The sequence below is a fragment of the Notamacropus eugenii genome, chromosome 1, assembly GCF_028372415.1.
Source record: "Notamacropus eugenii isolate mMacEug1 chromosome 1, mMacEug1.pri_v2, whole genome shotgun sequence".
Taxonomy (NCBI): domain Eukaryota; kingdom Metazoa; phylum Chordata; class Mammalia; order Diprotodontia; family Macropodidae; genus Notamacropus; species Notamacropus eugenii.
In genome coordinates this window covers 38,832,678-38,845,595 of record NC_092872.1, presented here as the reverse complement: position 1 = coordinate 38,845,595, position 12,918 = coordinate 38,832,678, and the positions used below count along the sequence as shown (strand labels likewise).

The window sequence follows — 12,918 nt, the reverse complement described above, 5'->3', positions numbered from 1 at the left end:
CCGCCCGCGCCCCGGCAGCAGGGGCAGCGCCTCTTGAGGAGCGGACGGAAACTGCAGTGGGACAAACTAGTGCTGATTGGTCCTCTCCCTGCCGGCCTCCCGGGGCCCGCCTCCTTGGGCGGAGGGGCGGGGCGTGCGGAGGGAGGCCCGCCTCCTGGGGGGCGGGGCGTGCGGACGGACCCGGGGGTGCCGGGGGAGTCGGCTCAGGTGCGCGGCAGAAACTTCCAGAATGGAAAGCCCAGGCGCAGGAGAGCCATTGGAACCTAAGGGAAACTTAGCGAGGCCTCCGGGAAATGCCCACGGCTGAAGGAGCCATAAAATTCCAGTGACAGCGGCCCCGCCCCCGGCTGCCGATGGATGGACCCGACCAAGCCTCCCTACCGAACAAACCCCGGGCCCCCGCACCTATCCCGGCACCAAGTACAGAGCTCCGCCGGGGGCTTCAAGCCCTCCGCTCTGCTCCCGCCGCTCCAGCCCCCTTGTCCGTCCCTCGGCCTCCCCCGGCCTCGCTGGCTTCCGTCGGACTCAGCTGAAATCCTGCCTCGTGCGGGAGACCTTGGGCAGCCCCGCAGCGCGGCCGCGCTCTCCCCGGATCACCTCCCTGCGGTGACCACGAGGGGCTTCGGCTGCCCCTCGGTCACCTCTGACCCTGCAGAGACCCTGGAGCGCTTTAACGTTTCCCTGCCCAGCTCATTTACAGATGAGGAAACTGAGGCCAACAGGATTAAGTGATCTGCCCAGGGTCACGCATCCAGTGCCTAAGACCGGATTCGAACCCAGGTCTTCCTGACTCCAGACCTGGTCCTCTATCCGCTGCACCACCTAGTCCTGTCGATCTATCTGTCTTTATATTTGCTATCCAGGTATCTATCAATATGTCTGTCTAGACATAAGCATATATACACGTACATATACGCCTGAAACAGTCCTCTATCTATACATGCATACAAAGATATATCGATATAAATACGGACCTGTCTTGTTTTTATGCAGTGGTCTCCCCTATTAGGAGGCGAATTCCTTGAGTCGGGTGGTTTTTGCCATTTCTAACCCCAGGCTTGGTCACACCTGTCCCAGGAAGCCTTAGCGTGCTGTGGCCACACCCTCATGAACTGGCTGAGTCAGGCTAAAGGGCGTTGAAGGTAGCCAAGGGACCTCAAACCTGTCAGTTAGATGGATCTTTGCTGCAAGCACGCGAAGACTTTCCCTGGTGGAATGGGCACAGAGAAAAGTCTGTTACAAGAGCAATGCAGGCAGCTGAAGTAGGCACTGTGGAGAGCTTAGAGCTGGTCATCCACTGTGTCCCAGGCCATCGTGGTCAAATTTCACCCTACCCCTGGAGATCAATGACTCAGGAAGAGAGATTTGCACCTGCAAATCTAGCTCGCTTCAACCCAATTCAAGCACAAGTCAGACATCAGCCATGGTATCAGTCCTCTTCAAAAACAAAGGACAAAACAATAAAATATGAATTTCATGAGGTCAGGGACTATTTTTGCCTTTCTCTGTAACCCCCAGGGCTCAATAGTGCTTGGTATGTCGTAGACATTTAACATGTACTTTTTGGTTGACTAATGTACCATCCTTTCTTGCTTTTCGATAGAAACGGAGGTTTTGTGGATTGTTGGCTGTTTTATGTGGCCAAGTGCTAATAACTTAGAACACTTACTAGTTACCAAAGCACTTTCTTAGTTGAGCCTTCTAACAACCTTAAGGGGCAGGAAGATTCTTGTGGCCATGTTAGACATGAGAAAAAAGAGGCTCAGGTTAGAGGTCAGAGCCAGGCCTAGAATCCAGATCTGCAAGGGAAAATTCTATCCTCTTTTGTGCCCTTCCTGTTTGGCTGCTTGAATTCCCATCCATCTTTTAAGGCCCAACTCAAATAATGCCTTCATAAAGCTTCTTCCTGATCCTTTAAGGACCCCTCTCACACAATACTTTGGTTTGCAACTCTCTAATGTACTAGTGATATCCGTAATAATTACACAATCCCATCTTTCTACAAGATTGTAAACTGAGTTAGAGGAAGGACCATGTCTTGCCTAAACTTAGATTAAGCCTTTAATAAATGTTAGCTGAATTTGTGGTTTGCTTCTCCTACATGTCCATAGCTACTTAGGACACCCTTGCTATAGAACTGTATCAACTTTGTTATACCTTACCTTATACACCACCACAACACCACCTCGACAACCATGTAGGCTTCAATCCAATGACACTGGCTTCATTGCTGTCCCCAGAATAAGATGCTCCATCTCCAGATTCCTGGAATTTTCTCTGGCTGTCCCCTATTCCCAGAATGTTCTCCTTTCTCATCTCTGCTTCCTGGTTTCCCTGTATTAACTAAACATCACCTTCTACAGGAAGTTTTTCCCAGTTCCTCATAATTTTAATGCCTTCCTCTATTATTTCCTGGTCATCCTATATATAGCTTGTTTGTACATTTGTGATTGCTTATTGTCTCCCCTATTAAGCTGTTCTCCTTGAGATGAAGGCCTGTCTTTTGCATTTCTCTATGACTAAATCAGAGATGGGTTTTAACATGTGTTTGAAGGAGGGAGTTCTCACACCAACAAAATTACCAATAACATCACTTTTTTCTCTCAACATGTACCCTTCCTAGCACAGTCTAACATTGACACACTCAATATCAACATCCCCAAAGCTTAGCACAGTGCTTGGTATGTGGTAGGTGCTATTGATTGACATGTGGCCCATAATACAGATTTAGGAGACTTCTTCCCCCACTTTCTCTCTTTTCCTACTCTCTAGAGGAATCTCTATCCTTTTCCATAAGTATGGAAAGAACTGAAGCATTATGTATCAAACAGTCTTGTCTTTTCAGTCTATCTCACTTTTCTGTGTGTATACTAATGCCTTGGAAAACAGTATCTCCAAGTATAATGGGCAACAATAGATTATCTCCCACTTGTAAGAATTTACTAGAGACCTTCCCTCTTTCCTTTAAACCTAATACAATTGTATTTGAAAGAGGAAGTAGGAAGCTAGAAAAATACATTGATAAGGACCATGGTTCTCAGATTTTTTGGTTTGAGGTACACAACTTGGAGACAACTTCATCTCTGTTATGTTATTCCTTTATGCCACTGTTTCATTGCTATTTCTTACTTAATACTGATAGCTAGCAATTATATAACACCTTCAGGTTTTATAAAGCTCTTTCCATATGTTACCTCATTTCATCTTCACAACAACCTGTGAAGTAAATACTGCTATTATCCCCAATTTTACAGATGAGGAAACTGAGGCTGGAAGAGTTTAAGTAACTTGCCCAGTGTCACACAACCAGTTAGATACATAGCTCATATAATTTTGTGCCTGTTTCTTAGAACTACTTCCACTTTAAAAGCTTCCTCCAATGATTCATCTGGCACAGAGGTGATCCCAGATTCTTGAAGGCTGTGCCAGCTCTTTCAGTCCCCTAACAAGCTGTAAAAACTTATGAGTATAGAGAAGGAACTGGCTGTATCAGTTGGCCACTATATATAATGAGTATTTTTCAGCTCCAGATCATCTATTAAGACCTGTAGCTAATATTTACATTCGTGGAACACTCACCACAGTGAAATCTGTTGCAACTTATGGCCAACATATTTTTTCTTCCCTTCATGGTATTCATGACTTTAGAACTGGAGTTTTTAACCTGGGGTAGGTGAATTTAAAAAAAAAAAGATTTTGATAACTATTTCAGAGGAGTGAGTTTCTTTTTTGATCGTTTGTACCTTATTTTATGCATTTAAAAACATTATTCTCAGAAGGGGTTCATCACATACTAAGACAAGGGCATCTCGTAGTTCCTGGCATTTTCTCTAGCAGTCCCCCATGTCTGAAATGCTTTCCCTCCTCCAGGGTCTTCTGGCTTCCAGAGCTTCTTTTAAGTCTCAACTAAAATTCCTTTCAATAAAAGAAAGCCTTCCCTACTCCCTCTTAATTCTAGGGTCTTCCCTCTGTAAATTGTTGTTATTGTTTAGTCTCAGCTCACTCTGGGTAAAGATATTGGAACAGATTGCCATTTCCTTCCCCAGCTCATTTTACAGATGAGGAAAGTGAGGCAAACAGGGTTAAGTTACTTACCCAGGGCCACGCAGCCAGTAAATATCTGGGGCCAAATCTAAAATCACAAAGATGAATGTTCATGACACTGCACTACTTCTTAAATTATTTCTTATTTATATTTGTTTACATATTTTCTCTCCCATTAGTTGTAATCTTCTTGAGGGCAGGGACTATCTTTTGCCTCAATATCATCAGAAGTTAGCACTATGCCTGTTAACAAATTTTTATTGATAAATTGATTGAAGTCACCACCACTCTGAGACTCAGGCACCACTCTTATGTCTAAATTATAGATGGGTTCCAAAATATGTTGAAGGAGGGACTTTTCACACCAATAAAACCACAGATAACCTACATTTTTCTCTAAATATTTATCCTTCCCAGTACAGCCTCACAACCACCCAGTAAGCAGTCAGAAAATTGGACAGTGATAGTGAATATGGTGTTTAGAGAGGTTTCTGTTTTGTTTTTTTAAAGCCATTTCAATTATAATTTTACTTGTGAGAATCTAAACCACTGTTGAGGCAAATGACAAGCCTGAAATCCAATGCAAATTAGTCATAAAGATGAGATTAAACCCCAGGGCCCCTCCTAAAACTACTACTTGTCAGCTCTCCAGGGTGGCCTAAATAAGCACACATTTCAACAGTAAGCTCCACCTCCCATGGGGTATCTGCTTTATAGGTGAAGGTGGATTATGACTACTAACCTTAGGAAGACCCCAGGATACTGGAGAGGTCCTAGCCTTTCAGATTCACAAATAATAAAACTGAGACCAAAACCATAGAGAAGTGAAGTCTAACTGGGCTTTTCTTGTTTGTGTTTAGATCCTAACCATTTTTTTAACCTTATGACAAGGGACCAAATTATACCCTCAGACTTGTGATTATAGGAGCTTGCCCTGTGCCAGAATGCACCACCAATTGCTCAGTCTGAGAAGGTGCCAGAAGTCAGAGGGCAGAGTACATATATACAGCCCAGGAATTCTTTAACCTTTTTGGGTGCCCTTGACCACTTTGGCAAGGCTGGTAAAGCCTATGGACCCCTTCTCAGAATAATGTTTTTAAATACACAAAATAAAATACACAGGATTACAAAGGAAGCCAATTATACTGAAATAGAGTCATCATTTTTTTAAAGCAAGTTCACAGACACTAGGTTAAGAACCACTGAGGCACATAAATTTGGGGTGAGTCACTACTTTTCCTTCCTAACACTTTTGTACTCAAGAGACCCTTCTCATTAGAAAGTTGGTGGAACAAATTAGCAGTATACCATCCTCACATCCCTTGATGCATCCACACATGTCCTCCCCTATTCTTTAACCTCCCCCCTACAATTGGTTGGACCACTGAACAAACAGGTCCAGCTGGATGACTCAGTTTCTCCCAGTGAGACATTTACCTTTCTACACAGTTGTCTGGAATGGAACTTTTACATCTGATAAAGATTTACACATAACTATTTGCCTTGTGATCTTGTAAAGATAGTGACTGCAGGACTTGAGTCACTGGTATACAAGTTATGTACCCTTACTTTCCTACCTCAAATGGGCAGCCCAGTTTAGAACTCAGTTTTCCTTTCAAGAAATGCAAGGATGTGAAGTCTGGTGGAAAGGAGCTAAATGTGGAGAGGTGGGGGAAGAGGACAAGGTGGCATACTTGGAGTTAATTAGCAAGAAGATTGTTCAGCACTGTAATTTTAATCCTTAGGAGAACATTTTACAAACTGATTCCAGCATGGAAATGTGCCAACAGAAACTTAGTGTCAGAAAGCCAGTCCGTGGTCCAGGTTTCTGAAGGAGATAATTAAAGAGAACTAAGTTAGGAATAAATTCCAGTTAGGAATAATTCCAATTAATAAGTCAACAGTCAATTATTACACACCTATTATGTTCAAGGCACTATCCTAGAAAGTGGGGATACAAAGTTAAAACCGAAAGAGCTCCTGCCCCAAGGATCTTACCTTGTGGGTGTGTGGAGCATACAGTATGGACACAGGGGCAAAGAAATGAGAGAGAAAGAGAGAGAGAGAGAGAGAGAGAGAGAGAGAGAGAGAGAGAGAGAGAGAGAGAGAGAGAGAGCGCACTAACCATAGGGGAAATCAAGGAAGGCTTTCCAGAGGAGGCAGCCCCTTAGCTGAGCCTTACAGGAAGCTGAAGATTCAGAGGCAGAAGTCAAAAAAGAATGCATGCATTCCAGGCATGGCACATAAACGATGCAAAGTCACAAAGATAAGAAATGGAATAATGAATTCAGGGAACTCAGGTCAGAGGACGTGAGTTAAATCCTGACTATGCTACTTTCCGACTGTGTGACAGCTGTTGTTCAGTTGTTCAGTCATGTCTGACTCTTTGTTACCCTATGGATCTTGGCACTCCAGGCCCTTCTGTCCTCCACTATCTCCTGAAGTTCATGTTCATTGTTTCCACTATCTCTCCATCTCATCCTCTGCCATCCCCTTGCCTTTTTGCTTCAATCTTTCCCAACATCAGGGTCTTTTCCAGTGAATTCTGTCTTCTCATCACATGGCCAAAGTATTTAAGCTTTAACTTCAGTATTTGACCTTCCTGAATTAATTGTTTTAACTATTGACTGATCTGGTCTCCTTGCTGTCTAAGGGACTCTCAAAAGTCTTATCCAGAACTACAATTTGAAAATGTCTATTCTGCAGTACCAAGAGTCCAACTTCCACATCTGTACATTGCTATTGGGAAAACCATATCTTTGACTATGCAGACGTTTGTCAGCAAGATGATGTCTCTGCTTTTTAGTATGCTGTCCAGATTTGCTTAGCTTTCCTTCCAAGGAGCAAGTGTCCTTTAATTTCATGGCTGCAGTCACCATCTACAGTGATCTTTGAGCCCAAGAATATGAAATCTGACAGTTTTTATTTCTACTCCTTCTATTTGACAAGAAATGATGGGATCAGTTGCCATGATCTTAGATTTTTTTGATGTTAAGCTTCAAAGCAACTTTTACACTCTCTTCTTTCACCCTTATCAAAAGGCTTTCTCTTCTCTCTCCTCCTCACTTTCTGCCATCGGAGTGACATTGTCTACATATCTGAGATTGTTGATATTTCTCTCAGCAACCTTAACTCCAGTTTTTGATTCTTCCAATTTGGATTTTACATGATGTATTCTGCATATAAGTCAAATAAATAAAGTGACAATAGACAGCCTTGTTTATTCCTTTTCTAATCTTAAACCCATCATTTGTTCCATGTTCTATTGTAACTGTTGCTTCTTGACCTGCATACAGGTTGCTCAGGAGGAAAGTAAGATGATCTCTTACTCCCACCTCTGAGGACTTGCCATATTTTAGTGTGATCCACACAGTTAAAGGCTTCAATGTAGTCAATAAAGCAGAAGTAGGGTTTTTTTTCTGGTTTTTCTGGTCATACATCTGGGTATGATGTTTTTATCATACTCCAACAAATGTTGGCAAATTGGTGTCTACTTCCTCTGCCTCTTCAAAAACCAGCCTGCTCTTCTGGTAACTCTTAGTTCACTGCTGAAACCTAGCTTGCAGAGTCTTCAGTATATGGCTCATGTGTGAAATGAGGACAATTGTTGGGTAATTTGAACATTCATTGGCATTATCCTTCTTTACAATTGGGACATAAACAGATCTTTTCCAATCCAATGGCCACTGTTGAGTTTTTTAAATTTGCTGGCATATTTAGTGCAGCACTTGAATAGCATCATCTTTCAGGATTTTAAATAGCTCAACGGGAAGTCCATCACCTCCACTAGCATTATTGTTAACAATGCTTCCTAAGGCCCATTTGACTTCATTTTCCAGACTGTCTGGCTCTAAATCAGTAAAAACACCATTTTGGTTATTGGTGATATTAAGATTTTTCTTGTATAGTTCCTTTAAGTATTTTACCACCTCTTCTTAATCTCTTCTGTTTCTGTTAAATTCCTACCATTTTTGTCTTTTATCATGCCCGTTTATACATGAACCATTTTCTAGATATCTCTGATTTTCTTGAAGAGATCTCTTGTCTTTCCCATTCTGTTGTTTTCTTCTATTTCTTTGCATTGCTTATTTAAGAAAACATTATCTTTCCTTGCTATTTTCTGGAACTCTGCATTCAATTGTGTATCTCTTTCTCCTTTGCCTTTTGCTTTCCTTCTTTCCTCAGGTGTTTGTAAAGCCTCATCAGACAGCCATTTTGCTTTCTTACCCTTCTTTTTCTTTGGAATGTTTTTTGTTGCTGTTTCCTATATAATATTGCAAACCTCTGCCCATTGTTTTTCAGGCATTCTGTTTACAAGATCTAATCTCTTAAATCTATTCATCACCTCTACTTCATATTTCCTAAGGGAAGTTGTTTAGGTCATACCCATATGGTGTGATGGTTTCCTCTACTTTATTCAATTTAAGTCTGAATTTTGCAATAGCAAACTCATGATCTGAACCACAGTCAGCTTCAGATCTTGTTTTAACTGACTGTATAGAGCTTTTCCACCTTTGGCTGCAATTGATTTGATTCTAGTAATGTATTTTTAATATTTTTTTTAAAGTTTACTGAACTTAAAAAATACAAAAAACTTAATATTATCTAAACTGCTGACTCATTCTCTCTGTATTCCATTTTGTTATCTGAACCTGGAACCAGTGTATAAGTAAAAATAAATTATACTGCAGGAACAGAATGTATGATCTTCAAACAAGTCCCTTGAAATTGGCAAACTTTTGCATTCTTTTCCTATAGTAGGAGAATTTCCTTCCAAGAAAAAAAAGTAATGAGAGTCCAAATCAATGTTATGACCAAAGGAGAGTATATTGAGCCATTTTTTAAAGTCATTTGACAGAAATTAAATAGATTTTTTTAATTGTTCAGTGATACAGAATCATGACATTTAGATTTAGAGATCACGTAGTCCAACCGTATCCTTTCACAGATGAGGAAACTGAAGCCTAGGAGAGGAGAGTTTAAGTAACTATAAGTAACCACAAGTTTAAGTAACTACAAATTACTCTGGGCTTCAGTTTTCTCATGTGTAAAAGGATGTGGTTGGACTAGATGATCTCTAAATCTAAATGTCATGATTCTAAATCACTGAATAATTTTAAAAATCATCAATTAACTTCTGTAGAATGATTTTGTTCTTACACGTAGTACTCTTTTTTAAAATATACCCTATTATCCAAGAAAATAATGGCTCAATATATTCTTGCTTGATCTTAACATTGATTTAGACTTTCATTACGTTTTTTTCTTGAAAGGAAATTCTCCTACTAAAGGAAAAGAATGCAAGAGTTTGCCAATTTCAAGGGACTTGTTTGAGGATCATACATTCTGTTCCTGCAGTATAATTTATTTTTATTTATAAACTGGGTTTCTGGTTCAGATAACAAATTGGAACATGGAGGGAATGAATCAGCAGTTTTCTGTATTTTTAAGTCCAGTAAACTTTAAAAAAAGAAAAAGATTAAAAATACATTAGCAAAGTCAGATCAATGAGTACAGATGTGACATTATCAATAATAATTCTTACCTCAGACCCAGTTCTAAATCTATAGGTTTATTCTGTGATATCCTAAATACCTCTTGGAGCCTTACCTCTGGAAGGTTTTCATTTACTGATTCAATTGACCTTCTTCTGACTATAGAGTCCTTGTAACCCAAAACTACTGCTGCTGGTTTTCCTTAATACCCCAAGGGAAAAAATAAACAACTATTTCATCTGTATGAGATAGACCAGATATTTGCAAGCCAGATACTCCTGCCAAAAGGAAGCAAGGTATAATGTGAAGAAACTGATTTTGCCATTAAAGGTCCTATCTGAATCAGTTGTCCATTGTTTGCTACCTGTGTGACTTGGGGCTAGTCACATTATCTCTTCATATCTTATTTTTATCACCTTTAAAATGAGTTTGGACTACATAATTTCTGAGGTTACTTACAGTTTTTAATCCTATGATTTTATGGCATGTGGCTTTTTGGCAGTGTAATATGGATTGACCAACATCTCACCAAAAGAACAGGGATCAGCAAGTTGACACATTTGAATAATGTCTGAAGGCAAAGGGCTGGAACAGGAGATATACTGTGGATCCTGTCAGTGCTATCATTCTAAAAATCTACCTCCAATGATAGATAACTTCTGAAGTTCCTCACTGGTCAAAACCTGATTCCATGAATTCACACTGTGGAAACATCGCATCCTTCCAAAGCCCTGAGAACTGGGATTACAACGGACCTCCCTATGGCAAACTAGTCTAGAGGATAACATTTAAGGATCCATGAGTGCTAAGAGGGCAACAGGAGAGATGTTTAATCATAGGAGCTGAAGGATGGATTTAGAGAAACCTAAAAAGACTTGTATTAACAGATACAGAAGAAAGAAGAACCAGGAGAACAAGTACCACAATGATTATAATAATGTAAAAGAAAACAATTTTGAAAGACTTAAAAACTCTGGTCAATGCAATAACTAATCATACTCCAGACAACTGATGATGAATCATGCTTCCCATATCCTAGCAGAGAAGTGATTGACTAGAGAAACAGAATCTCACATATATTTTCAGACATCCAACGTGTGGATTCATTTTGCTTATCTACACTTATTCTAAGAGAGTGCTTCTAAAGGAATGGGAGAAATTATGAGGCAAGGAGTTGGTATAAGGTAATAATAATCACCTTTTTTTTCCTGGATATGACCTTTGATTTCCTTGATGCAGGGAACTCTGGAAGAGGAAGTCCCTCTACCAATACTGATGGTTAACTTCTTTGCAATTTATAGTCATAGAGTTGCTTGGGACACTGAGAGGGTCATAAAGATAGCAAATATCAGAGACTTAACTTGAACCCAACAGAAGAAAAAAAGAGTGGCAGTAAAACATTTAAATAAATACATACAAGAGAGCAGAAGGAAATTCAGAAGGGGGAAAAGACAAGACAATAAAATGTTGCTACTACTATGTTCAACAATATACATTTGGTTAACAATTATGATAGAGTTCACAGTTCTACATGCAGTCCTCTTTTATGTTCTTTGTATGTTGAAATGTTCATTGTTTTAATGTTTGTCAAATCAGTTAACAACAAGTCAATAAACATTTATTAAGGGCCTACTACATGCCAGGTGCTGTGCTAAGCATTGGGGATACAAAGAATGATAAAATACTGTGCCATCTCTCAAGGAACTCATAGTCTAATGGTGAAGACAAAATGAAAACAATTAGGTAAAAATAAACTATAAAGGGAAGTAATTAATGCAGAGAATGCACTAGAGTTAAGGGAGATCAGGGGAGGCTTCCTGTAGAAAATGTGATTTTAGCTGGGACTTTGAGTTCATTTTTAAAAGATTTTTAAATTCAGTAATACTAAGAACATTACAAAATCTAATCAGAGAAGTTCGCCCTTCACAGCACAGCTTCATCCAGAGCAGATCTTTCAGGTTAGTTATGCCCAAGACTAGTCAGGGAGAAAGGAAGTGTGAAGGAGAGAATAGTAAATATATAGAGATGGTGCTTCAGGGTTTGCAGAATACTTTATATACAACATCGTTAATCTCATTTTACTGAATAGGAGGCTAGGAATTAGAAGAATCAAGAGGTTTGTTTGTAGTCTATCATCCAGTAGATGTTAAGGGTAATTAAGTGCTTGTTCTTAATTAGGGCAAATCACTGTGCTAATTGCTGGGGATACTAATAGAAAAGTAAAATAATCTCTGCTCCTAAGGAGCTCACATGCTGATGGGGCAGACAATATATATGAAAGACTTCAGCTGCAAGTTAGACAGAAAAGTCCCAGGGATCTTAGGGTACAGCAGCAAAGCAGATTTTGATGCCTCTTCTCTAATGTAATTTTCACTGATAAAATCATATCATTATCTGATGTGGAATCAACAGTGCCAAAGACTTTTCATGGCAAGAACTCCCTTTTCGGGGTTGTTAGTAGCTGTGGCACCTGCAAAGGCAGTGGCTAGGTTCATCTCCCACAGGGGTGGCCTCCCAAGATGATGGATGAGGGCACCGGGCAGGAATCAGTACTCTTGGTTTTGGGGTACTGGACTGTGTCCATTAGGGTTTGAGGGATATGGTGGTTAAGTTGGTGGTGATAATTTGATTTATTTCTTCCTATATCTCCCTCTGGGCAATTTGCTTGGCTTACCTGCCTTGTGTGGGGCAGTTGGTTGGTGTCTGGTGGGCATGGCTAGCCTCTTCACCACAGAAATTGCTTCTATAATAACTTAGATAAAGCTTATCAGATTAAAGATGGTACAAGGCTAGGAGGCATAGCTATGAGGTTGTCAGGATCAAAGTCAGGATCTAAAAAGATCCTGACAAACTAGAACATTCATCTGATTCTAATGAGGTATGATTAAGTATAAAATTTTAAATTTGAACCTGAGTTTAAAAAAATCAGCTTCATAGAATACTTCTATGGATGAAAAGCATAACTATCTAGCAATCTGCCTATGAAAGATCTGGAGGTTCTAATTACTATATTAAGAGAGGCCCAGTGTTCAGGAATAAAGAGGTTCTAGTCTACTGAGACTGCCAGATCAGGCCATATCTAGAATAGTGTGTTCAATTCTAGGTGCTACATTTTACAAAGTACATTGATAAGCTGGAGGTCATCCAGATCATTAGCATGGAAAGAAGGATGACCAGATTGGAAGGACTTTGATATCATGCTATATGAGGATATGCTGAAAAAACTGTGGAGGCTTAGGCTGGAACAGACAAGACTTAGCATGGGACTTCAGATGCTTAACTATCTTTAAGCAATTAAAAAGATGTCCTTTGGAAATAGGATTAGCTCTCTTCTGTTGGGCTTCAGAGGTCAAAACTAGATGAGGGGAAATGGAAAGAG

General features: G+C 40.1%; 1 long non-coding RNA gene across 2 annotated transcripts in view; it reads right to left on the bottom strand.

The window, feature by feature from the left end:
* Positions 1-5,763: 5,763 nt before the first annotated feature.
* Positions 5,764-12,918, bottom strand: part of LOC140496853 (uncharacterized) — a 38,528-nt gene continuing 31,373 nt past the window's right edge. For both annotated transcript variants that reach the window (XR_011964419.1, XR_011964418.1), the window contains exons 3-4: positions 10,738-10,860; positions 5,764-5,872 (exon numbers count right to left, since the gene is read on the bottom strand). This is a non-coding gene — a long non-coding RNA (uncharacterized lncRNA). The remainder of the gene's footprint in view (positions 5,873-10,737; positions 10,861-12,918) is intronic.